A 26,332-nucleotide genomic window follows, 5' to 3' on the forward strand; every position below is an offset into this window, starting at 1 on the left:
TGTAATTAGATTTATGTTGCGCTCCTAATCCTGACGGGGTGTTGAATCGCTTTACAGCGCGCTGCTTCAGAACTATATGTTAGTGGTAGATGCATTGATTATTGGTTTTTAGTAAATGGTTCCTATTTGTTATGATTGGTTATTTGGATTAGTCCTGTGCTATCAAGGAAATCATTCCATACATTTAATCCAGCGTTTTGTGATATACTAATTAGGAGGGATGTAAATTAAAGCAATGGCTAGTGGAAGAAGGGATACGCCAGAGGAATTTGGGTATTGTTGGTTTCTAAGGATAGGGTTTCAAATACCCTTTCTTTGTGGTAGATTGAATTGACAGGGTTTAGACGTCAGTCGTTGGCATATGAGCTCGTGCAATGGGTAGTGGAACAAAAGGACAGGCCTAGGAGATTCGGTATAGTGATGGTGCAGGGATAGGATTTCAAAGAAGGGCTTGTGGGCAAACTGCAGAAAAACAATGGAAAAGTGAATATGAATATCGAAAGTAGGGAACGCGCTGAGAGTAAGGTATACAAAGGATGGAAGGCAAGGAAAAGGTCATTCAAAAGAAAGATATAAAGAGCGAAAATCCCACTGTGTTTAAATAAATGTTAATTTTTTTTATAAATGTTTATGGCAATGTAGAGCAAGGTGGCTTGCGTCCAGTGAGCTCTGCTTACTGGAGAAAGCTGAAATGGGCAGCATGCTGGAGTTCCCGATTACGTTTTTTGATACGCTTCACAGGCATACATTTCTTAAAAGCTTTGACATTTCAGAGAGCTCCTCACATTCACTCCCATTTGCCAGCATCAGCAAACAGACCATGGCTGTTAATTGCAACACCACGAGACCACAGTTCTTGGCACTTGGGCCCTGCGTACATAAACTAGAAATTAGGGGGCATATTATCAAGAAACTGCGGTAACATTATCGCAGCTTTAGCGTCAGAAAACTGCCGCTAAAGCGGCGATAATGGGCTTGATAATATGCCCTTGAGAATTCCCATAGAAGTCCATGTTCTGGTGTCAATATGGGCTTCTATGGGAATTCTCTGGGGCATATTATCAAGCCCATTATCGCCGTGCTTGATAATATGCCCCACAGTCTCTTAGACCCCTATGATGCTCATCACCTTCCATGACAAGACTCCGGCGAAGATGGAGCGCTACCTAGATTTTCTGGATTCTGTTGATATGAATTCATCTTTACCCGCTCCCCTCTCCTGGACAGTTTGAGACCGAAGTGGGCTCGTGATCGTCACTGGGGTCCCAGACAGTTATGTTGCGAGGGGGAAGGAGGACTTTCTCCCTTAATCTCGGATCGTGAGGGGCTGAAGAAGATAGCTGAAAGACTGCACTCTGACAGAAACAAGTTGATATTCCCCCACCCTAATAAGACTCCTCAAGTTGCTCACACTGAACATTCACCTATCTGTTGTGAATTATTGTTGTCCACTGACATCTTTCGCAAGTAGAACCCATTTTGTGTATTGCCTTCTAAATTATGCATAATAAATACAAATACAAAATATAACATTTTAATTGACTATAAATATGAAGGAATTTGAAATTGGAAGCTAAAAAGAACGCTGCTAATCCTAACTAGATTCGTGGGAGCAACAGAGTCCAGGAAAGAGATTCTAGTATGAATCATTGAAACAATGGTGTGCGCATTGAGAGCAAAAAAAGACAGTGATGTTCTAGAGTCTCGCATATCCCTTCCTTTTTTAGAAGTAAAACTATATTTTGAAAAGTTTCAACTTTACCATTAACATTTTTTCAACTTTCTTTGTGAATGAATTAAAATATTTAATGATTTCTGTATTTGTTTGCTTTACATTTGTTTCTTTGTGTTGAGATTCAAAGCATAGAAAATGCTTAAGCTAAAGACCCCGGCTGCCATTATTTATTCACTGGGGTACTCAGTCAAAAGTGAAAAGGTTAAGAACTGCTACTCTAGCAACACCACAATGTCCTTAGTGTTTGTTCCTCCACCGCTTGCCAGCTCGACCTGGTGATGCTCCAGATACTTGTTTTGTGACTGCCACATGGAGTCATAGGCTGTGGATTTTTAATGACACTATGCTATTCGATTTGAACTCGACTGGACCCAGGAGAGGGAGACAGGGAAAGAAGAGTGTCTTGTCGTGAGGGTCGAGTGGTTGGGACTCTGAGATGCACTGCAGACTTGGCATGCCACGCTCAAGAGTATACACGTCAGTAGCTCACAAGACAGTGACCCGCAATACCCTACTGTTACTGGCCGCAGCTGGTATCCTTCAGAAGATGGCAGCCCAAATCCTAGCTCAGGGCATCTCAAATGGCACCCCGTTACCATTAAGCTCTGCTTTTTCTGTAGGAACAGCGGATCATGACCAGTCTGTGGCCTCAATGCTTGATGCCTGGCAGACAAGCTGTGCGCAAGTTTCTTAGAATAGGAATTGAACGCCTTTTCCTCGACCTGAATATGAGTATGGTGGACTCACCCGGCATACACTGTGTGGCCGGAAAGGTGGTCATGAGAGGCACAGCTCAGTCCTATCTGAGGGGTAGGGAACGGAAAACACAGGGACAGATATGCAAACTGGAGACCAACATTTTGAGACTGGACAGAGAGGACCATGGGCTTTTTCCTGGACAAGGGCCTTGAACTTGACAAAGCCTCTCTCGGACACCTTTGTCTGAATGAGGCTCGCCAATACTGGCTTTGACAAGGAGGATATATGAATGAGGGAAACCAATCCAGTAAACTACTGTACTGGCTAGCTATCAGAGACCTGGCATCCAGGCTCCTCTCTCCCCTCTCTGAGAGGGGAGAAGGATGTTCATGTCCCCTGAAATAGTGGCCACTTTTGCGTACTACTATCGTAGCCTCTACGAGACACATGAGCAACCAACCTTAAAGTGCCTTGCCCCGCTTGTAGACAAGCTCCTACTTCCAAGATTATATATTTAGACGACAGACTGGAACTTAACAGTCTAATCACACATCCTGAGATAGTGTGTGCAATGAAGGAGATACAGTCGAGCAAAACGCCAGGCCTGCATGGCTACCCTATAAAATTTTATCAATGATTCTACACACTACAGCTCCCTCTCCTTCTGGCCATGTTCATGGAAGCTGTTTGGGCAGTCCAGTTCCCGCAGTCACTAGATACGGCGACTTTTGTGCTTCTCCCAAAACCATGGTGCCCCACGGGACTTCTGCGTTTCTGACAGGCCATTCTTGCTCATTAATTCAGAGGTCAAAATTTACACAAAATCCTTGCAATCAGGCTGCTCATGGTTTTAACACACCTGGTACACTTGGACCAGTGTGACTTAATTCTTCACTAAACCACAAGACACATTATATGCAGAGTGCTCATGGGCCAGGTATGGCTGCATTCTCTGATGGACCCTATTGCGCTGATGCTTTTCAATTCTGAGAAGGCGTTTGATACTCTGGGCATGGGGGTTCATAGAGGACGTTCTGCAACGCATGGGTTTTGGGCCAAAATTCACATAGTGTGACTAGGTCCTCTATGTGCACCCACAGGCCTAATTTGTGGTAAATGGCACCCTCTCAGCCTGATCCTGATTCAGAAAGGGACACAAAATCTGTGCTCTCTCACTCGCCTTTTTTATTCACACTAGTGATTGAACGCCTGGTGGTCTGGATACGGTGTGATGCCCACATATGGGGATTCAACTGGGGCCTGATTATGGAGGTCAGGATACCACTGTATGCAGATGCAGGCCCTTGACTATTTCAAATGTTGGAACTGTATGGAAAGACTTCCGGTCTCCAGGTTAATTGGTTTAAATCTCTCCTGGTACCCTTAAGAGGGGATACCCCAGACACAAACTGGTAATCGCACTTGCAGGTACGTAAGCTGAGTTTTCAGTATCTGGGTATTCACATTGCCCTCAAAACCACACTGACATTGCATCTTAATCCTCAGCCCCTCCTGATTAAATTAATGATGGGCTTGCAGTGCTGGTCTACACTCCCACTTAATCTCCTAGGCTGAATAACCCTCTTTAAGATGATGGTCCTGCCAAGTTTTTATATGTACTTCAGAAGTTTCCAATATTCATTCGGCTTCTCAGACCACGCAATGTTGGTAATTGAATTTAAAGTAGGGGAAGAAATTAGGCCCCCTAAGAGATGGATATTTAATAAAAAGTATCTACAAGATAGCAATTGGGTCTCTTTTTTAAAATTGGAGATTGCCGAATTTATTGCTCGTAACTCGGATACGGCTCCACTGCACATCATTTGGGACTCATTAAAAGCTTTTATTCGTGGTATAATCATCGGTAAAGACGCAGAAGAGTGGCGCGTTATTAAACAAACTAGGACTTTACTCTATGAAAAAATGTGTACGCTTACTCTGCTTCGACAATCAAACTTCTCCAGTATTGTGCAAAATAAATTAAACGAGGCCAAACGTGAACTCAGTACGCTTTTTTCTATACAGAGTGAACAGCAATTTCTTACACAATCTCAGAGGATTTATGAGGAGAGTAATTTCTCTGGTAAACTCCTTGCGTGGCAGGCTAAGGAGCAAGCCGTCGCAAATCTGATTCGTATTTTAAAGTGTCCTGCCACCCGGTTAGAAACATCACAGTCTGATGTTATTGGCACTATAATGTTCTCTCACTATAAACGGATATACAGTCAACATCAGGAGATAGATTTTCTTAGGCTCTCCAATTTTTTAGCTAGATATGATATGCCCTCTCTATCTCAGGCAGACAGTGGAGTAACGATGCGCTTATTTTCTCAGTCAGAATTAGAATTAGTGGTTAAGAACTTACCAATTGGTAAGGCATGTGGTCTAGATGGCCTCCCCGCTGAATTCTTTAAGGTTTTTTTTAGTGCCTTTTCCGATTCATTATTACAATTAGTTAATTATATGTTAGTGGGTGGGCAAGTTCCAGACTCTTTTGGGGAGGGGACAGTGGTTAGCTTCCCGAAAAAAGGTAAAGATCCCAACTCATATAGGCCTATCACATTACTCAACACTGATTATAAGATCCTCACTAAATTATTATCAATACGCTTTAATTATATTGCAAAGGATCTTATTCATCTGGATCAGAACGGCTTTGTGGCAGGCCGGCAATTAGTTACAAGTACACATTTTCTTACTGAGGCTTTAGGATATTTTCAGACAAACAAAATTTCTGCTTTAATTTTATTATTAGACGCGGAAAAAGCTTTTGATTTGGTGGTATGGACAACTTTATTTGCTATTTTAAAGCACTTTGGAATTCCTCCACAAATTATTAGTTTAATTCAGAATTTGTACACGGGTGCCAAAGCCAATATAATTATTAATTCAGCTATGGTCGGCACAGTATCGGTTCAACGAGGTACCAGGCAGGGTTGCCCCTTGTCCCCTATTCTTTTCTTTTTGCTTTCTTCATTGAACCGTTAGCTACAGCAATTCGTCAATCTGCGCATATTCCTCCTCCGATCCCTTCCATGGCAAAAATTAAAATATATGCCGATGATATCATGTTATTGATTAAGACGGATATTCAATCTCAAACTACTGCTCTTCAGCTTTTTGAAGAATTCGAAGAGTTGGGCGGCTATCGAATAAATAAAAAAAACCCAGAAATATTAGTTTGTGGTGGGGGTGAGGTGGATTTACACGCTGACTTAGTTGGCTATATCAACTCAAGACCGAAGAGGTATTTGGGGGTTATGTTTTCCACTTTGGTTTCCGATTTAGCTAAACTGAATTTTGATCCTCTTTTACGTAAGGTCCAATCCTTGTTTATCAGATGGGACTCGTTACCATTTTCTATCTTGGGGCGGGTGGCACTTATAAAAATGTCTATACTTCCGCTTTTTTATTTTTTATTCTCTGCCATTCCTTGCTTTTTGCCCAGTGTTTTTTTTTTCAAAAGTGGAATCATTATTTTCTGCGTTTATATGGGCAAAAAAAAGTCCCAGGATAGCAATGGGGACTCTTTATGTTGAAACCGAACTAGGAGGTTTAGCCGTACCTAATGTTAGAGACTATTATAGCGCATATTTCGCCCAATATTTAGAGCGGTTTAAATCTGGAATGCAGAGCCCAAATGTCTTTATTAATTTTTTTTTGATAGAATTTGTCACGAGGCCCAGATTCCATTTCCGTTACACATTCCTAAGTCACGGAAACTTAGTCGATACAAGGCGATGCTTTGGTTTTTCAAGCGTCGTGACGTTTTTCTTAAAAGATACTCTCTCCCGCAGTTTAATATTAGAACTCCCTTAAGAAATGCTCTCATGTTTATGGGTATGAAAATTGGAGTTGATATTGCACTACAATGGGCACGTGTTAGGTTCTATTCTCTTTCAGATTTTTTAAGGGAGGGGGCATGGCTGTCACCGGGCGAGATGCAGCTTATAATTTCAGGGAATTTTATGTTACTAGGCTCCTACGTTTCGATTTTTAAAATGCTGGATCAAGTGGAGCCAAGAATTATTGGTTCTTCTAATCAGTTATGGGATGATTTGTTTATGACTTCTCGGATGAGGAAGCCAGGGGCATGGAAGCGTTGTTTAGCTAAACATATTGAGGTAGATCTGAGCCAGAAAGCTATTAAAAAATGGCAAGAACAGGAGAATCACGTACTTACTATCAACACTTGGAAAACCATAAATAAGCTGAATTTTAGTGTTCTTCGAGGATCTAATTGGAGAAGAATGTTATTCTTCAGTAAGTGGCTCCTGTATCGCACTCCAGCCGCCATTGCTAAAATGTATGTTAATACTAGTGCCACCTGTTTTAAATGTCAGCAATATACTCCCGCTAACTGGTCTCACATTATAGCTGACTGTGTTAAAATGATTCCTTTTTGGAATGAGATTTTCGAATATTTGCAAAAGTATTGTGGGATCCAGATTACTTATAATATTAAATTAGTATTGTACGGATATGATTCTGATCTCGGTCTGACAGAACAGATGGCCAAAATCTTATTTATCGCAATGGCAGTGGCAAGATCTCTGGTGCTCCAGAACTGGAAGTCAATTCAAGCTCCTTCGTTTAATGCCTGGTTTCAGAAAATTGGGAATGTTAGAAAGAGTGAAAAGTGATACGCACAGCGAATTGGTGGGATTCGAAAGTTTAACAGAATTTGGTGTTCCTATTTTGAATAATGGTGGACTTTTGCATTCCGTAAATAATTTTCTTAATTTTGAATCCTTATTTTGTGGTAGCCAATTTGTTATTGTTAATTGTAATCTTGATACAAGAACTTCAATAAAAAAATAATTAAAAAAAAATATTCATTCCACGGTCCTGGTTTATACCACTTCTAACCAAGGTGCGCACCTTCCTGTGGGGTGAGCGGCACTCCCGCATTACTATCAGCAAATGCATACAGTTGACCAGTGGTGGTGGGATGCGTATGGCAGACTTGTGCCTCTGCTCCTGTGCATTGCAACTCTTGGTATTGAATGATTGACTGTGCAGGGGGTGGCTGGAACCTGCCTTTCATCTTGAAGTGTCCCTCATTGGCCAGAATAATACAATGGGAATGCTATATCTATCCTCCCTTCCCCAGATCCTACCAAAAGTAACTAGAATAGTGTTCCTGGTGTGACGGTCGGCTCTGAGATGGATCGAATGGAACCAAAAGATTACCCTGCGGACACCCTATGTGGCACAGCTGCTGGCTGGAATACTGTAACCAACTGACTGGATTTAGGAAGTGATCCCTCTAAGGCATAGCAAAGGTAGGAGATGTCTGGCAGGGCACTCCCATGAAGACCTTCCAAGATCTCAAAGCAAAGTTCCAGCTTCACAAATCCCAATTCTATAAGTACTTGCAGCTTCACCATGCCGTTGCACAGCATCTGGGCCCCACAGTCTTGTTCCGGAGTACAGCCCCCCAAAAGTCCAAATCATTTTGGGTCCTGCTGGATAGGGGGCAATCTCGCAAATTTAAAAGTCGGTAGTCCCCTGACCTCTTCCTGAAGCAGAAAACCAAGTGGAAGGTTGGGTAGGACCCCTGTACGGCTGCAACTGGAGAGAGAAATGTGTGGTCTGAGGTTGCTTGCTGTTTTGGAGGACTTAGGCTCACACAGCCTAATTACTTGCATACTATCCACATTACACCCCATAGGCTTTCTGAGTATACAAAATTCCTGCACTTACATGCTTTCTCTACTATGGGGAGAAGGGGGGGGGGGGACTTCTCCCATGAGGTATAGGACTGCCCACTCATTGTGGTTTACTGGAGGAGTATTATTGCCATTCTGCCCCTAATCTTGGGGAGGAGTGTGGAATCTTTACCTAGAGTGGTGCTCCTGGGTATCCTGAAAGATTTGGAGGGCCGCATAAGAGATCACATCTTGGTAGGAATCATAAAAGTGATTGCGAAGAGGGACATTGCCAGGAAATGGAAACTGTCCTTCTCTTTGACAGGAGGAATGGCGGATGGCTATGGTCTGGCGTGTGAAGCAAAAATAAACTTTTTACATGTTGCTCGGGGCTGTCTGCTGAAGAGCAAGAACTTTTAGGGAAAGTGGTGGGATTACTATGGCCTGTAATGCTAACTAGGTCAATTGAAGGGGAATGTTGTCCTTGTAACTGTATCCAACACTTGAGTACTGTGCATGCTGTTCAGTTCTATGAAAGAGGAAATAAAAACAACTGCTGCTCTAGATTTGCTCTGCAGTCCTTAAGGCCTAATAACGTGCCCTGGCAGCTGGTAATTGCCATATATGGAGCTTCTGTTGCCATCAATGTCACATGGGTTTATATGGTCTGCCATTACCGCCTCAGTTTATAGAGCGCCTTTAATAGTAACCAAATCTCTCCTACGATATCTCACCTACTCCTGTTGCCTCATGTTGTGCCTTAGCCACTCTTAAAACTGTCAGGTGTGACTGGCCTTCTATTAATTGTTTCCTACAGTTCGGAGGCAGTTATAAGTCACCATGTGGTCCCTTTGCAGAAGGTACTAGCTCCAAAGTGCTGTTTAGGATACCATTAATGAGTCTTGAAGTACAGAAGAAGCCATCATTGTTCCCGCATAGCCTTGGCATGTGTTGGTGCAAGTGATGACTCCTTCAGTGTTTGTGCCACAAGCAATGTACATAGCAACAATTTGGGCTGCCGGTAACTCCTGCACAGCCATTAAATCCTCTTTCAGTGTTTTAGGCATGTGCCCTCTTCCAAGTTTAGAAGTGTCTTGGATGCTTATAAGATCATGCCCAGTCATCTAGCAATGCTTTCTTGCAATTACTTGGCAGCTGATAATGCCTATTATTTTCCTCTTACAGCCCATGAAGCTGATTGAAGGAGCCCAGGGACAGGTGGGGGGACTCAGCCCAGCAGATCATTTAGAAACCCACAAACAAGGTGTGCCAGGTATGGACAGCTAGAAGTCTGCACTTAAGGAAATAGCTCAGGAGGGTTCACTTCGAGGAGGCATTTTGGAAATGTGGCACAGGCTGAGGACAATGAGGAGTTGCTACTGCTTGATGCTTCTTACAAAGAAGTAGACACTGAGGGCAATATAGAATAATCCATACTCAAATAATAATCTCCCTCTGCTGTGTAAATGACCCATATACCACCTTGCATTGCTAAAATTGTCCGCATTGAAGCCTTCAATTATTTTGTTTTAACTTCCAGCAAAAATTGCAATATCACACTTCAAATATTATTCATCAGCAGTGTCCTCTTTTAACAAATCAATAGGCACCGTACACCAGTCTTTGGGCTGCATTCCTTAAAAAAATATATGTTCTAAATTTGCATTTTGTTTTTGTAAAAGTCAAGTATTTAAACCATACATGCATTAAAACAGATTCTATAATTGCAACTTTACCTACAATACTGATTGTTTCCAATTAAGATTCCGAAGGATGTAATGCAGATGATATTCTGTCAATATCTTGGACATCTGGTGTCCCAGTGTTGTTTATAAAGTCTGTGTGAGCACAGTCAAGAATAACAAAGCAGTCCTTTGCGTTGTCTGAGTTCAGTTCCTTTTATTGTTTCGTCTTTGAGCACCCACTACCCAACACATGTTTCATCTGGCAATATACAGCCATGATTTCCTCAAGTCTGTACAGCAAATTACGTGCATACTAAATCCCTGCACCAAAGACATTACATTGGTCTAGTCACCACATGTTTTGATATTTCCACAGTGATCAAAGGAAAAACAAGAACAACATTTCTTTACTGCAACCATAAATTATTACAACTCAAAACGGTAGCCATACTATACGATGGAGTTCAGTAGTCTTTGCAATAATGTGTTGAAATAATGCGACTCACCATAACATTGTATGTATAATAAAGGGTAAAAAGGACAACACACATAGGGTATCATAGATTGCGAGTATATGACACCTGTATAAATAGGTGATTTATAGTCCTAACCCGTCACACCTCAACCCATTGGGTTTGTTGTTACATATGTGCCAAGTCTCCGCTTTAATCATCCATAGCACAGCCCAAGTGTTTGAGTCATGCCATCATAAAGTTCATCAATGCTGTAGGGTTAACAAGTAAAATATTGATTGTAAAAATTTGAAGTGGTTAAACACCATCAGTGCTGTATGTACCCAAACCCAGTGATCTTTGCAGACTTTTGGATGCTAAATCAACTGAGAAGCCTAAGGAAGATCTTTCCTTTCCTGTGCTCTTTTCAGTGGGTGCAGGCGACCATAACCCATATTCTATTCCATCAAGACTACACAATTGTACTTTACCTTTTTTGCTCCCAAAAATCTGCTTTGCAGGTGTAACAAATTCAAAAGATTGCATCAATTTCTACCCTGCAGTTGCTCCCAGTCTTACAGAGGATTTTCTGCAAGTCCCTCTGCATTGCCCATCATATATTTTAAGAACTAGAGGCCTCCTGCACGATACACACCTACCCCCATGACTGAATTCTCTGCTCAAAGATACCCCTCAAAATAGAAATTCCAGTGCTGAACAAATTCTGAATTGTGGGTTCACCTAACCTGCAGTCTTGACTAAGAAGAACTCTAGAGCATGCTCCCTACTCAGCTAAGAAATAGCCACATGGTCTTTAGGAAAGAGCTTAAACCATGGCTGTTTTCATTCAGCTGAGCCACATGTACACCTCACCATTATCAACTTGATGAGCATATTTATTAACAAAGTGCACTGATGGAACACATGCATGCAGTAAACCCTCACTGACATAGCTGCCCGTTATGCTTGTTGCTCCATTATCGGAGAACATCCTTTATCCTTGCACACTTTGTCTACAATCATGCATAGCACAGTAGCCCTTACTGTACATGTGTATGACCCTCCTCCTTGCTGTTAGTGCCATGAACCTGTGTATACCTTTCACTGTTTTCCTCTACATGCAGTGTACCACACTTCACCTGCCACTAGAACACCCAACTGGCACCCTCTCATTCCCACAGGCATGCAACTTCATGCTGTCAGAGGGTGAGTTGTTTGCATTTTTATCAGGGTTATCTCAGTGCGAGCACTGTTAATGCCATAATAATTTTACATGACTTGGGAACAGGACATGGTAGAGTTGGTGAAGCTTGTGTATCGGGTATTCCCACTACATAAGCATTGTGGAGAGTGTGCAGTTCTGAGTGGAAGCACTTAGTTGGGTTTTCAAATTGAAGTTTTGTTTATGTGCAGTCGGTCTACCAGACAGGTCTCTAAACTAATAAAGGAGCCAGCTATAAACAAGCATTTGCAATGCAATAGGTCTCGCATTAGTAAAAGTTTGAGTTTTTGGCGTAGCAAGTATTAATGCAACATTACTAGCTCAAGTGTTATTAATGTAGACCTATAGAGTGTAGTGTGGTACAGTGAAGTGGTGTAGTATAGACTAGAGGAAATTATTATAGAGTGTAGTGGAGTGCAGTACTTTAGCGTGGAGTGGTGTTGTGTTGAGTAAAGTGGAGGAAAGTTTATAGAGTGGGATTGTGTGTGCTTGTATTATGATAAAATATAGTAATACTATGTAAGACTAAACGTATGAGAAATATAGGTAAGTTTTTAGCAATTTCTGTGTTACAGGAGGGTTGACTTTGATATTCAGGACAAGCAGGCCAGTGGGAGGAGTTGGGGGTGTGGTGACATGATTGTTCTGAAGATCAGATGCTTAGAAATATAACTTGAAATAGCCTGGAAAGAATAGATAGCTGAAATGAGGCTTAAGGACGGTTTCATGGATAGCATTCAGATAGATCACAGACGGAAGGTGAAATGCAATTACAAATGCTACAGAGGGTTTTGCGCCTAGGAGGCCCAGAGGGGTGGGGCGGTTTGGGCATAGTTTGATCTATGAATTGGTGAGGTGATTGTTTATAGGCGGCAAGGGGAGCAGTATTTGACAGTCTTTTGTTGTGATTGCGCTACTTTACCTAATTCAAGGTCCTCACAACACATTTCTGATTTACGCTTGTTGAGCCACAACTAACAGGATTATTCTTATCTGAGTTTGTATAGCCTTCCAACTTTTCATGCTATTTATTCCTGCTTGAAGCACTAGAAAACATATTAACTATGTGGCTGCTATCTGAAATGAATCGCTTCAGTCATAACCGCCCATCTCTCATGTAATGTGTGACACCTTCAGCCAGTAGTGGCTCTTACTTCAATACCAATACTCCTGCTGGGATTTTTTTTAACCTACACTTACAATGTTACGATAAAAAAAAATGAAAGTCCCATAAAGTAACAGGCAGTTTGAAAAGTCATGACTTACCGGTAAGACGTTACATGGAAATACTTGGCAGCTCTGTTTATGGTGGTACGAACCAGCAAATTGGTGATTGCAAACGCTGGATACAATTAAAGCTATTCATGTTTCTACGAATCTTGCGTCCCCTCCAAAAACATACACTGTATGCAGGGCTTTAAGTGGCCCGGGTCCTGCCGGTGCTATGCAGGTGCAGAGAAGGGTCCTTATTAGGCTCTCCAATTTTTGTCTTCACCCTCAGGGTGAAAATAAAAATCTTCACTTTGCAGCATAACCATCCTTCACAGGCTTTGATATAACTTCCAAGAGACTCGTTTTACTTTTTTCACAGTCTCATGTCAGAATTGAAGCATTTTCAATATTATATACAACGAAGCCGTAGTAGTTGCTTATTTATTTTATGCAACTAACAACCATTGACAAAGCCAATAGTCCCGGCTTGTTGTAGGAGTAATGTTACTTGTATTATATATCTGGATACTGTGACAAAAGCAACAAAACACAAGTCAGGCAGCACACTATGCTAAACACCGATCGATTTTTAGCTTACGTGTTTTAAAGCAGTTTTAAGCCACGGCCATTGGCCAGGCCCCTTTGAGAGACCCCCCTCACCCAGTTTTTTCATCCCACTTAAAGCCCTGACTGTATGGTACCTGCATTTCTATCGAGTTTTCTCCCCACCTGTGTGTGGGTCTGAAACACCAAAATACACTCTGGTGCTGCTCAGTTAAAGTTCCACCGTATTTCTTATCAAGTCGTTTCTTGGTCCATCCGTACCACAGGCAGGACTCCAAGCTGCCCGCACCATTCCCGGGGACGATCGCCGCTTCACTGGGGATTCTTGGACCATTTTCCTCATGAACCATATTACTTGCACAGAACATGCATACCATTTACTGCAAGAGCTCAGAGAAGAAGACAGAAAGAGTCCGAGCCCACACAGTGATGTGAAAGGTCCAACAACGAGAAGTTTACAGAGTGCTCAGAACCGGACACCGCAAACTGTGCAGTCAGTGCCATTTAGGACTGAAAAGAGAAATAAAAAAATAAATAAACAAACCGACTGGGACATCTTTCCCTAAAATATAAAATACAGAAAATAAGAAAGGCGCGCTGCCATTTTGTGAAAGTATGAGCAGGTGCTGTGCTGAAACATTAAGCACATCACCCAGGACGAGGTGAGGGGCTGCGAGCCACAGGCGACATTGTTAAAAGTGTGCCCCCGTGTTATGGACAAAGCGCAGTAGGTGTTCTGGGTAAAATAAAATGCGTTTCAAAAATAAAAGCAGGCAAAAAAGCACAGTGTGCCTTTTGTAAAAACAAAATGTTTTAGCAACACGATGGCTCATAGCATCATGCCGCTTCTTTTGCATGTTGGAAGCGGTACAACATAAGGCGTGCCCACCGGTTGGTATAAAAACAAGCAAAACAGAAAGCAGCTCCACATCAGGGCTGCCCGCGCATGCGCGGTACCAGTAAGTTTTGCATGCCCAGTGGCGGCGCGTGCAGCCGGTGCAGACAGCGCCTTTCCCCTTCCGGGGCTCCCGTGGTGAAGAGGGAGCCCCGGCGCCAGAGAGGAAGTGCGGAGCTGAAGTCCCGGGTCCCAGGAGGGGGCCCGGGTGAAGAGCGGCAGATAGCTGTGCGGGGCTCCCATGCCTAAGGAGAGAGCCTCGCGTCGTGCTTGCAGTAGTGGAGCTGGAGTGCTCCGGAAGCGCCGCAGCCAGCCGCCGTTCAGGAGGATTCCCCCCCCCCGCAGACCGGGTGAGTGGGGGATTCTCCAAGGCAGTGTCAATGTTTGTTTCCTGAGCGGACCCGCCGTTGCGGGCTGCTCCAACGAAAGGGGGAGTTTAAAAAAAAAAAAAAAAGTGAAACTGCATGCTGGCTTGCGAGGGAAGGGGGACAGGAGATGTACGCGCTTACAGCCACGCGGCGTGCACACCAACTCAAATCCGCCAAAAGCCTGCGCGTGCCCATCTCCTGTCCCACTTCCGAGGCAAGTCAGCAACAATAGATCTCGCTGGCGGACAGCAGCGCTTCGCGCTGCGTTCGGAAGCGAGACCTAAAAAAAGTGATGCAAAGAGGTTAGTGTTGAAGGCTTCTTGAAAGTTGAAGTGGGTTTGGGGGACTCTCTAAAGACAGGGAAATCTAAGCAGTGGATACCAGGACTGTGAACAAGTGATCTACAGTTCTGCTTCTGCACAATTTAGGCATATGGACACAATGCATAGGTGGTGTCCAGAGGTGATGGCCTAGAATATTGGCAGCTCTTCTAGAGGTTCTGTGTCTAACATAGAGGGTGGAACTCATTCCTGGAAGGCAATAATTGTCTAGGTGATAACTGGATAAGGAATATCAGATTTTTAGATTATTTTCTTTCTCAGAGTGCCCGCTTAAGGAGGTAAAAAGCCTAATGTTGCAACTAAGTCACAGCCTTCAAATAGAGATTCCATGTGACACTGCTATTAGCTTACCGCCTCATTAGTGTATATTGATTATCCCAAACCTGAATCATATCTCAGCAGTAAGGGAGGTCATCGATTGAGTTGTCATGCATATTGCTTTAAATGTATGCAATCAAATCTTGGTTATTTGTATGTCTTTCATTACAAAAATCTGGAACTTCATATGCTAGTCTTTTTTGTAAAAGATCAAAATGGGTTTCTGAATGGCCTTCTTTAAGTACAATCAAATAATTTACCCTCCCTTTAGATCTCCAGAGCGCATGGATTCCTTGGTAGTAAAGTAGCTAGATGCAGGTGTATACCTTTTTATAGTAAAGTTGTTTATTTCAAATACCGACCTACCCTTTACCTTAATAGGTGATGTGGACGACTACTAATCCCTGCCATAGATTAATGAAAATGGAAATGTATGCTGGTTTACAAAATGTTGCAGGATTCTCAAAGGCCCTGGGGGCTTTGGGACGAGCAATTGGTTCGGCTTCTGATGCTACATGCTGCACACTGCACTTACTTAGATTAATCTTGTTGTGTTCACTGTCATTGAAACTGAACTGATGAATTTGTCTTCTGAACGCTGCTTTTAATCGCTGTTTTTAAATTGCCTGCACCATTTTTAAAACTACTGTGTTACATGGTGCTTGACCACACTTGCCGCCTGAAAGGGAACCAGGGGAGCACACTTTCCTCCTGGCTGGGCTGGGAAGAGCAGAGACACTTGGGAGGCGCCATCTTGGAGGAGTGCGCGCTCTAGTGGTCCTGCCCCCAAGCACATAAACGAAGTCGCAGTGCGGACGTGCTACTGGCGTGCCTCTCCCACGTATGCCACCTTGGACGTCTTCACTTCCGTCTCCCTCGCTCAGTCTCTAGCTGCGCTAAAAAGCCTCAAATCCGGTTCCCCCCTCGATCCCTGCCCTACCATGGTGCTAAATATGGTGGCACCGGCGTTTAACCCTCCTGTAAACGACATTTTCAACACCTTATCGTTTACAGGAGAGGTTCCCTCCATGTGGAAGTAGGCCAAAGTTTTGCAGCTGCTGAAAAAAATCCTGCAGCAGACCCTAAGCAAGCAGTAAACTACAGGCCCATCTCCCTTCTCCCCGCCTTTTCCAAAATTCTGGAGAAAAAAGTTAATCGCCAGCTTTCCACTTATCTGGAAGCCAACGGTATTCTCCATCCTATGCAATCTGGCTTTCATCCCCAATACAGCACCGAGACTGCGCTCCTGGAAGTCACTGAGCACATCCTAAACATCCTTGATAGGGGAGGCAAAGCAATTCTGATACTGCTTGACCTCACAGCGGTATTTGACACGGTACCCCATCTCAAGCTGCTGGAGCTCGTACAGAAGATGGGGATCAGACACCAGGCCTTCAGCTGGCTAGCATCATTCCTGGACAGACGGATGCTGGAAGTCTGGCTGCCACCGTACACAGCTCAAGCCAGGCCCCTGTTGGTGGGAGTTCCACAGGGGTCGTCTCTCAGTCCTACGCTGTTCAACGTTTATCTGACACCCCTTGCCACACTCGAAGAGTCACTTGGCGGTATGGTAATCTCATACGCAGATGACCGGCAGCTGCTGTTTACATGAGAGACAGACATGGATTTAGATGAGAAGGTTATCTCTTGTTGTCTTACCAAAGTCTTTCAGTGGTTGGAGTTGCATCATCTGAGAAGCAACTCGGATAAAGCAGAGATAGTGACTTTTGGAGCTGTCCCTCACAACTTTGTGGAAGATTGTTGGCCGAATAATCTTCCACACCCAGGCCACCGGCAAAAAACTGTGTCAAGCATCTCAGAATCAAAATTGACAGCGTCCTCTCCTTCCTGCCGCAGATCCAAGCTCTAGCTGGGTTTTGCTTCAGAGTGCTTGCATGCTGAAAAACCTTTACCTCTCCTATCTGAGGCTGCGGGTAGAAAGGTTGTGCAGGCCCCGATTACATCTAGACCGGACTATGGGAATGCACTGTAATTAGGCCTCCCTGACTACCTTCTTAATTGACTCCAGGTGGTACAGAACTCCACAGCAAGACTGCTTCTTGGACTCCCACCCACCCCCCCCCCCCCCCCCCCCCCCCCCCAGGTGCCACATGACTCCTCACCTAGGGGCCCTTCACTGGCTCCCGATAAAACAGAGGGTGGCGTTCAAAGCTTTGGTTCTCATGCACAAGTTCCTGAATGGGACCGGGCCTTCATACCTCAAAGAGAGAATCCGTTCTTACACCCCCGCCCACACTCTCCGCTCTTCTTCGGCATGCATGGCAAAGGTGCCCCGAATTAATCGTCTCAGAATGGGTGGGAGATCCTTTTCCTATCTAGGACCCCTCTCTTGGAACAGACTCCCACTCGACCTTTAATCGTCTCAGAATGGGTGGGAGATCCTCTTCCTATCTAGGACCCCTCTCTTGGAACAGACTCCCCCTCGACCTGAGACGGATAGACAGCCTCGACCTGTTTAAGAAGAAGCTCTAAACCCATCTCTTTAACAACTAGATACCCGCATGCGACTCTTTCACCCTCTGCCAGCGCCGGGACACTCTTCTGAGTAGCCGCGCGCTTTATGAATGATTATAATATAGCATAGTATTTGTTACTTTGTAAATGGTAGCGCTTCCTTTCTCCAGGATCTTGACTAAAGCATTTTTTGTCAATTAGCCAAAGTGAATATGATCAGTGCTTATTTTCAGTGGTGTCTATCCTAGACATGGATCGTGTTACAGTGGCTAGGTGGAGGGATAAAAGTACACCTAGTCTCAGCAGGAAGCACCCTTCTTTGGAAAACAACAGGATTGAAGCCAGAAATGCCCCTAATTGTGCACCTGTTGATCATCAGAACTGTCCACATTTGGTACTTCTAATCACTGCCTTTTTATCATGATTTTTTAGGTGTCGCCTAGCAATGCAGCGCATGTGCTGCTTGCTCCTGGGGAGATCCTATTGTTTTTTTTTAATTATGGTTTTTTTTATTTAATGCGTTTTTATATAGCGCGGACTTTACCCGAAGGTGTCGGAGCGCTTCACAATAGGAGCAGTAATGATACATAAGGAGAAAAATTACAAGTGAGCATGTTACAAAATTAAATGTTGCGTTACATGAGGCAATAGTGACAATTGTGCAAGTATCGGGAGCAAACATAATACAAGAGGTAGCAAACAATACGTTACAAAAGGAAAAAGTGGCGTGTGCAGGTGACGAGCATACAAAGTACACAGAGGTAAAAAGTTGCAATAAATGGCAGACACTCAAAACACTAAAACAAAAGTTACGTTACATGAGGCAGTGGTGGCCGTTGTGCATGTATCAAAAGCAAACAAAATGCAAGAGGTAGCAAATGATACGTTACAAAAGCGTCTGGTAGCACTTTTGAAAACCCCAATACTAAATGTCTCGCAGCGCATCCGCTGGCTCAGGCGAGACCTAAAAAGTAGAAACACCAGGGGAAATCTCTGTTGGGTGCTCCTCTGCATCTACCAGTGCTCAGAGACAATGTAGTTGGTTCTCACTCTCGTATAGCACTTTCATAAATCCTAACAATTTTGGACCAGAGACATCCTATATATGAGGTTGACTAAAGAGTACCCAAGAAATCCTGTTGAAGGTCGTTTTGAGATCTAAAGACTACAATACCTGGGTTTTCATTTTTTTCTCATATATTTTCTGTTTTTTGAAGTTTTAAACTCTGTTGTATAGAAGAAAAAAAAACAATGTAGCCAATTGTACAGAAATAGGCCGTACATCGACCCGCTGACTGTCAATTCAGTCAAATAAACAGTCACTTTACAATGCACAAGGCGTCATTGAGGAGCAATGTGAAGAATTATTGTGGAAAAAACACTGGGAGGTAAAGCAGGGGAGAAAAAAAGTGGGGGGGAATAAGGGGCAGCTATAGAAAAGGCGGGGGTAACAGTAGCTCTCACCATGGTGTCTCCATTCGCTTTAGTGAGGGGGCTCTGCTAAAATGCGGAGCATAAATGCTCATACCTTACGCATACGAGAGCTCTTAGGTTATATCCCGTGCTATTCTGCAACTTGTGCGCCAGGGACTGAGTCCTCCACTCCCTCCCGATTCAGTCATAAATACGATTTTAGAGGGGACCAAACATCTTTGGGGTATGACCGGACTGGAATCGGGTCCCAATTATCTATTTAAGTGGTCCTGGCAGTACGCAGCATCCTTGAGCCAGTTGGCCAGCTGCGGTACCGAGTGATGACCCCAACGATTCGTCGTCTTGTCATTTGACCAGGAGAAGCAGAAGAGTGGCCAGTTTCTGCAGTTCCTGGGGAGTGGGGACCTCTTACCATTCCGGAAACAGCCCACTCGCGGGCAGATCCTAGCCAAATGAAGGAAATCGGCGTACGGCTCCGAACATCCAACACAGCAGGGATCGTCTAGGAGGCCCAGCCTATGCAACCGCTCCAGGGTGCTATGAAGCCTGTAAAGTTATTTAAAGTGCACAAAGCATAGCCTATAGTTTGGCTATAGCACCTGAGCTTGAGCGCAGTAAAAGCACCACTGAACCTCTGTTATGGGAACTGCCAAAACATCGGCGGGCTCCAGGCACACGCACCTTCTCCTGCATATAGACTGGTAATTAGCTGGTGTGTAGAGGGGTTCACAAGAAAGCTCTCAAACTCTTGAAACATTGGGGTGCTGCGGGAAATAACTCCTGAAGCTCTCACAAATGGTAATAGGTAAACTTTCTAACACAGTGGTGTTGCGATCTTGCTGGGACTGCTGTGGTGTGATGAAAGATACTTCTGTTTATATGGCCCACCTTAGTTGTAACCTGCGCAGTCTGTCGCGTGTGCTGGCATCCTGGGAAGGGCAGGATGACCAATCAAGGGGACCAAGGAGGCATAAAGGTTGTCCAGGCTAGCCTGCTTCCGCATTTTGTACCATGCCCACACCATGCAGCCAACCGTGCCATGCGCTGCTGTTGGGTGCTGCGTGGTTTGATACAGTACCGCCTGGAAGGGACACAGTGCAGTAGGATCGTGTTCTGGTACTGTGTGAGCCATGAACTGTGTGGGGTATAGCCAATGAAGCTCAATCTGCGCCTTGGCGCTGTAATAGTAGAGATCCATATGTGGCGCATCCAGCCCACCCTGCTCAAATTTGTTGTGTGAGTACTACCCATGTGATCTGTGGCTGTCGTCTAAAACACAAGGGGCAAGGCAGTCAGAGCTTCATAAACAGAAAATTTGGGTAACACAATCTTCTTCACTAGGGATAATCTACCAGCCTTAGAGAGTGGAAGCTTTGTCCAAGTCAGTGCTCCTTCCTCCAGCCAGTACATCAGTCAGCCATAGTAAGACTTCAAAAGGTTGTCTAAGTCGCGACTCAGCCAAACCTCTCAAGTATTTTATCAACCCGCTCACCCACCATAAAGAAAACTCTGAGACTAACTCTTCAGTCACCGACTTAAGTTGAAAAATCACAGAATTCGCACAATTGATGTTCATCCCAGAGAGCCCACCGAATCTAGTGAAGTTCCTTATCAGGGGATCCTAATTGTCACAGTTTTTTTTTATGTATACAGGGACATCATTGGCTTACATAAACACCACCACCACATGGGTTGTGAAAGCCAAGCCTCGATGGGTGTGATGCTGCTGGAGCCTAGCCTTCAGGCGCTCCATCACAATGGCAAAAAGGATAGGTGACGGGTTATCCCTGTCGAGTAGCTTGAGAGACTGGGAAGGGAGGCAAGATCACCCCATTGACTAGGAGGCGCGCTTTTGGTTTTGCATATAGGAGGGCTAATAATCTTATGAAAGTGGGGCTGAGGACCAGTCGGGCAAACAAAGCAAAGAGGAATGGCCATTCAAGTAAATCGAATGCCTTCGTGGCATCCAGAAAAATCTCAGTAGCGCAGAGGGAGGGTTCTATGGTCTGTAATAAACCCCAAAATGTGAAGATTGTGAGAAGTCCCCCACCCGGACACAAACCCCGATTGGTCCGTTCGCGCTGTGAGAGGAAGCAGAGGGAGCAGTCGAGAGGCAAACAATTTGGCCAGGATTTTGCTATCGACATTGATCATGGATAGCGGTCTGTACGACTCACATCACTGCTGGTCTTTGTCTCGCTTTAGAATAGAAATTATTAGTGCCTCTCGCAGGGACGGGACAACTTGCCCTGTGCAAGAGATTCGCTACATGCATTCTAATGAGGTGCGGCGCCAAGAGAGGTTCAAACTCTTTTTATAAAATTTAACCGTAAGTCCAACTTAACCAAGAGTCCTGTTTCCGGGAAGGTCCCTAATGACCTGCTCGACCTCCTCATCTAGGTACCTGCGATGGCCATCCTCCAGCTAGGGCAGTTGTGCCGAGTCTAGAAAGGAATCGAGGTCTGGTGGCATATTGGGTTGAGCCGTCGTGTACAGCGAGGAGTGGAAGCTAGTTATCTCCCTTTGCACCTCAGGCAGCCCGACCACAAGGTAATCCTCGTCGATCCGCAGTTCAGCAATATAATCACTAGCACAGTGTTTGCGTAACATGGAGGCCAGCATCTTACCCACCCTGTCGTCCTCACCATAACAAATGGCATGCGTGTCTTTGCGTATATAATGTGTTTCCCGCTGAGCTGCTTCCTCAAATTCATTGATCTTGTTACGTATGCTGGCTAACGTACCCAATCTGCAGTCTGTACAGAATTGAAGTTCTATCGCACGGATTTGGACCTGAAAGCGTGTTGGCTCACCACGCAGCGCTTGCAGAATACATGCCTGTTTTCCTATACATTCCCTACTTATTTGTCTTTAACGCCTCCCAGATGGTCTAGCAGTAGTCAACCGTGCCTACAATATGCGCAAAATATTCCACAATGGTCGACTGGATACTTTCTCTGAACACCTGATCCCGCAGAGCACCCGCCGGCAAGTGCCACAGGACAAACTCGGGCAGAGAGAATCTGAAAGGCACAGGTGCAAGGTCAGATAAAGTCTGTGGCAGGTAAGATGCCTCGCAGGTCCAATCGTCCACATCGAGTGTTGCTAGCCAGTGATCATTGGACGACCAAGTCGCTTAAGCAGAGCTCATGCACGTTCCCTCTTCACTATCGCTGTGTCTGGCTCTCCAGAGATCAATAAGGTTGTTATGTGCCACGATAGCCTGCAACTAAGCGGCTGCCCTAGTATGGAGGTAGCTGGAATCCCCATACCTATCTACAAGCAGGTCTAATACCACAATAAAGTCCTCCTTTCCCACCCCAAATAGGATTGTGCCCGGGCCCATTGGGCCTGCTATCCTCCAGACCTCACCGAAAGAAAGGGGGTCATACACATTGGGGCCATAAATGGATATAAACCTGAGCAGGTGTCTCTGCAGGAAGCCGGACAGCATTACATAACACCCCTGCTTATTGCAGAGGACGGGGCACGCGCGCCAAGGCAGATCCTTCCAGATGAGAATAGCAAACCCTCCTCCGTACATAGTTCAAGTAGCATGTGACATGCCGCTCCCCTAAACATCCCGCACGTAGGCGTGGTAAAGAGTGTTCAGGTGCATATATCCATGCCATGCCGCTGCAGGTATAAATGCAAAAATAACTATTGATAGAGAGAATGCAGAACAATACATTCACCCCAGTTCAGAGATCTGGGCCTAAATCCATCGTTTTTTTGCTGGCCATGCCATTCCAGTTTGGACCCAGCCATATGCAAATCAGTCTTGACCCTGTGCCCAATGGGAACAGTCAAGCCCGAACTGCCAGGCCAGATCCTCCCTGGAGTGGAAACGAGCATTCTAGGCCCTTTTTCGGGGTTTCACCCCTCTTCAGCTAGGATAGCTTGATTCCAGTGGCATGGAGAGCACGGGAATCAGGTCTGAGCATACCCATCCCACTCTGGGTGACAAATGCAAAAAGAACTATTGATGGACAGAATGCAGAACAAGTCGCACTTTGTGCCTATCATTCAAACCGCGAACATTCCACGTTATACATGTTAAAGGTGCCATAACAGAGCGACAAGCCTGTCTCTTTCACAGTTTAAAGATGTCATAATTTTTCCTTTTTATCTGCATTTATTTGTGACGTGCATTTCCTGCGCTGTCATTGCATCTTCTGAATATCAGCTGATCGCTGCTATGCTTCTTGAGTCTCCAAATCTCGACATTTGTGGCTTATTTCTGTGTGTCCATATTTGCTTGATCATTTGTTTTTCAAAAAGTAATATCTGATTTCCTCCCTAGAGTTTTACTCTGTGTAGTTTCTTTCACATCCTTGTTCACTAGCCCTTCTGTGGGAATCCTATCTTGGGCTGCTTAGCAATAAATAGTACGGCTTGCACAGTGGACAGTGGTATTGTCAAAATCTAGCCTGGAACGCAGTACTTAATTTGAGCCGGTGCTTTCCGGTGCTCAGCACCGGCACTTAATTGGTTTCCGGTGCTTGACCAGACTTAGAACAGTCTACCACATGGTGGCGCTGCTCATCTAATTTGGAGATGAGCAAAACAGCAGTAGTTTAGGAATACAATATACACTAAAATTGCTAATGGGGGGGGCGTGGCCAAGATGGTGACAGAGTAGGATGTGCCTGCTCGCCGCTCCGGGCCTTCACCTGGGCCCCAGCTCTACAGCGGACCCGGGAAGGTGCAGAAACACCGCCAACAACCCTGGTGATCGACCCTGCGATAATCCGGGCCCAAAGGGGGCGAGGTGGCGTAGCGCGGGCTCCGGAGGTCTGCGCCTGCCGCTCCTGCGTTACTGAGCTCTCAGATCACCCGGTCGAGAGCGGGCGTGTGTGGCCTGCCTGGAGTGGATGCATGCTTGAATACGCTGCAGAGGAGTGGTGGACAGCGGTGGTCCAGACAGCTGTGCACCGGGTGTCCAGGAGCGGCGGCGCTGTCTCTCCGTTGGTACGAGCCAGATCGGCAGAAGGAAGCCAACAAAGACCGGAGGCCCTTTGGTGGGGGTAGGAGCAGATCCTTGGGCCTCGGAGCTTGGCGGGAGGCCTGTAGAGGCACGCGGCCTAAAGCAGGTGAGCCCATCAGAGGCGGAGAACAGGGTCGTATCTTCCTCAACGACCCCACACCCTGTCTGCATAAATGAGACTGCTAGCCGAGATGGATGCGAACAGTAGAGGGAGCTGGCAATCCTGGGTGCCCCCCACTCCCTCGAGCAGCAGATCAAATTGGACCGGACCCCTCGGGTTGGGCCTAAGAGACCAGCGACCACTCCCATATAGTGTGTACTAGGTTGGGCGTGGGTCCGGGCTTACAGGCCTTCTATGTGTATCTCGACATCCATTATCATGACAGCGGACATTAAAATCGTATCGCTCAATGTAAAGGGCCTTAACAGTCCAATTAAGAGGCGATCAGTCCTGACCATCTTAGACAATTCCGATGGCCATATATGTCTCCTCCAGGAGACGCATCTCCTGGCAAAGGATACTCACAGATTACGATCCAGGGCATTCCCCCACCAGTTATTTTCATCTCATTCCTCCTAGACAGCAGGGATGGCTATACAGGTCTCCGCTAGGTTCCAGGGTAAAAGTGACTTTAAACAGGCTGAGATTAAGGGTACACTTTTAGCATACACCTTCACACTGGGACAGCACACTTTTACAATAGCCACATTTATGTTCTTAACGACAGACAGGAAGGGTTTCTCCAAGTTGCGATTCAGGAGTTGTCTAGCTCCCCAGATAGAGCATTGTTTCTGAGGGGAGACTTCAATTTGGCTTTCGACAATGATTTGGATAGATCTTGTCGGCGCTCAGGGCAGACTGGGGCCCTTACTGGGAAAGGGAGACGCCTATTGACCGAGGCAGGGCTCAAGGACGTCTGGCGATTGCATCACCCGTCTTCTAGAGAGTGTACATGTATTCGCATTCCCACAAAACGTACGCCAGAATAGATTACATACTGACATCGGATACACTGACAACCGACACAAAAGGTGGAGATTCTCCCATGCCCCCAGTCCGATCACTTAACTGTGCGTATATCTCTGTCTTTACACCACTATAGATCCACCCCCCCCCTTCCTATGGCGCCTCAGATAGACGATGTTGCAGTGCCCCTCCATAGTTAAGCAGGTCACCAAAACCATAACTGATTACCTGGCCATTAGTGACACTCCAGACACGTCAATAGCGATTCTGTGGGATGCCCTGACGGCGGTGGTCAGAGGGGAGTTCCTAGCGATATCCGCAGCTGACAAAATTAGGAGAGAGAAAAGGGAGCAACTCTCGAACACAGTAGTTGAACTAGAGCGCATCCACCAAAGAACCGGTGCGCCTAGGGTCTGGAAACCACTCAAGGCTGAAAAAGCCCAATTGGCGGGCCTGGAAATAGATAGAGCCGAGTACGCTGCCCTTTGGCTTAGACTTGCTTTTTACGTGGCCGGAGATAGAAGTGGGAGGCTCTTCGCCAATAGACTACGGGCGCAAAGACAGTCATCTCACATCCCCATGGTAATAGACCAGCTAGGACAGATACAGACCACTATCAGGGCATTGCCGAAACATTTAGGCAGTTTTATGCATCCTTATACGGGGGCCCAGAAATTACCTGAGGAAGGCCCAGCCCAATATTTACAGGGGGTGAACACTGCCAAGTTAGTTCCGAGTCAGTAGAGGACCTTGAATCATTGGGATTCACACATTGGACTAAAGAATGTCAGCGCCCCATAGGACACCTCTTTGACTTGACAGGCCCTCTGACATTTTCTGACTTGCAGGGGACACGACCTCCTGAAGATGGAATACTACCGCTATTTACAGATCCAACACTGGGTGATACACCCAGAGGTGCGGGAAGGTGCAGAAAGACACCTCACACCTTTGGAAAAGTGGATTCTCAGGAGGCACACAGATGCCCGCCTGACATCAGACTTGTATAAATTCATCAAGTGCGTTCCTGACACGGGGAAATCTTCTGGTTAGTTGGCAGATCACTGACACAGAAAGAATGGTTAGATATATACTACAGAGCTGGACAAACAGCGTGAAACATGGCAAGCTTTGAAACCGCTATGAAAAGTGCCAACTATTGGTGCTTAACACCCTCTTCCCCCTCCCCCCCCCTGAACTTACCTGCCCCAAATATTTGAGACTACTAAGACTGGCGGATCCACCTCTAAGGGCGAAGTTGGACGAGCATGAACAACATTAAGCCCAATCCCCTAGGGACGATTGACCGTTGAAGAGTCTGGAAGAA

At 45.3% G+C, this 26,332-nt stretch overlaps 1 protein-coding gene across 4 annotated transcripts in view; it reads left to right on the top strand.

Moving 5' to 3' along the window:
• ASB7 (ankyrin repeat and SOCS box containing 7) overlaps positions 1-26,332 on the top strand; it is a 206,552-nt gene that overhangs the window by 267 nt on the left and 179,953 nt on the right. For 2 of the 4 annotated variants that reach the window (XM_085644537.1, XM_085644538.1), the window contains exon 2: positions 9,271-9,358. The exons of the other annotated variants lie outside the window; for them this stretch is intronic. The gene's annotated coding sequence lies outside the window, so the exon portion shown is untranslated. The remainder of the gene's footprint in view (positions 1-9,270; positions 9,359-26,332) is intronic. 4 annotated transcript variants of the gene reach the window in all.

Source organism: Triturus cristatus, chromosome 3_1 (genome assembly GCF_964204655.1).
Source record: "Triturus cristatus chromosome 3_1, aTriCri1.1, whole genome shotgun sequence".
NCBI lineage: Eukaryota > Metazoa > Chordata > Amphibia > Caudata > Salamandridae > Triturus > Triturus cristatus.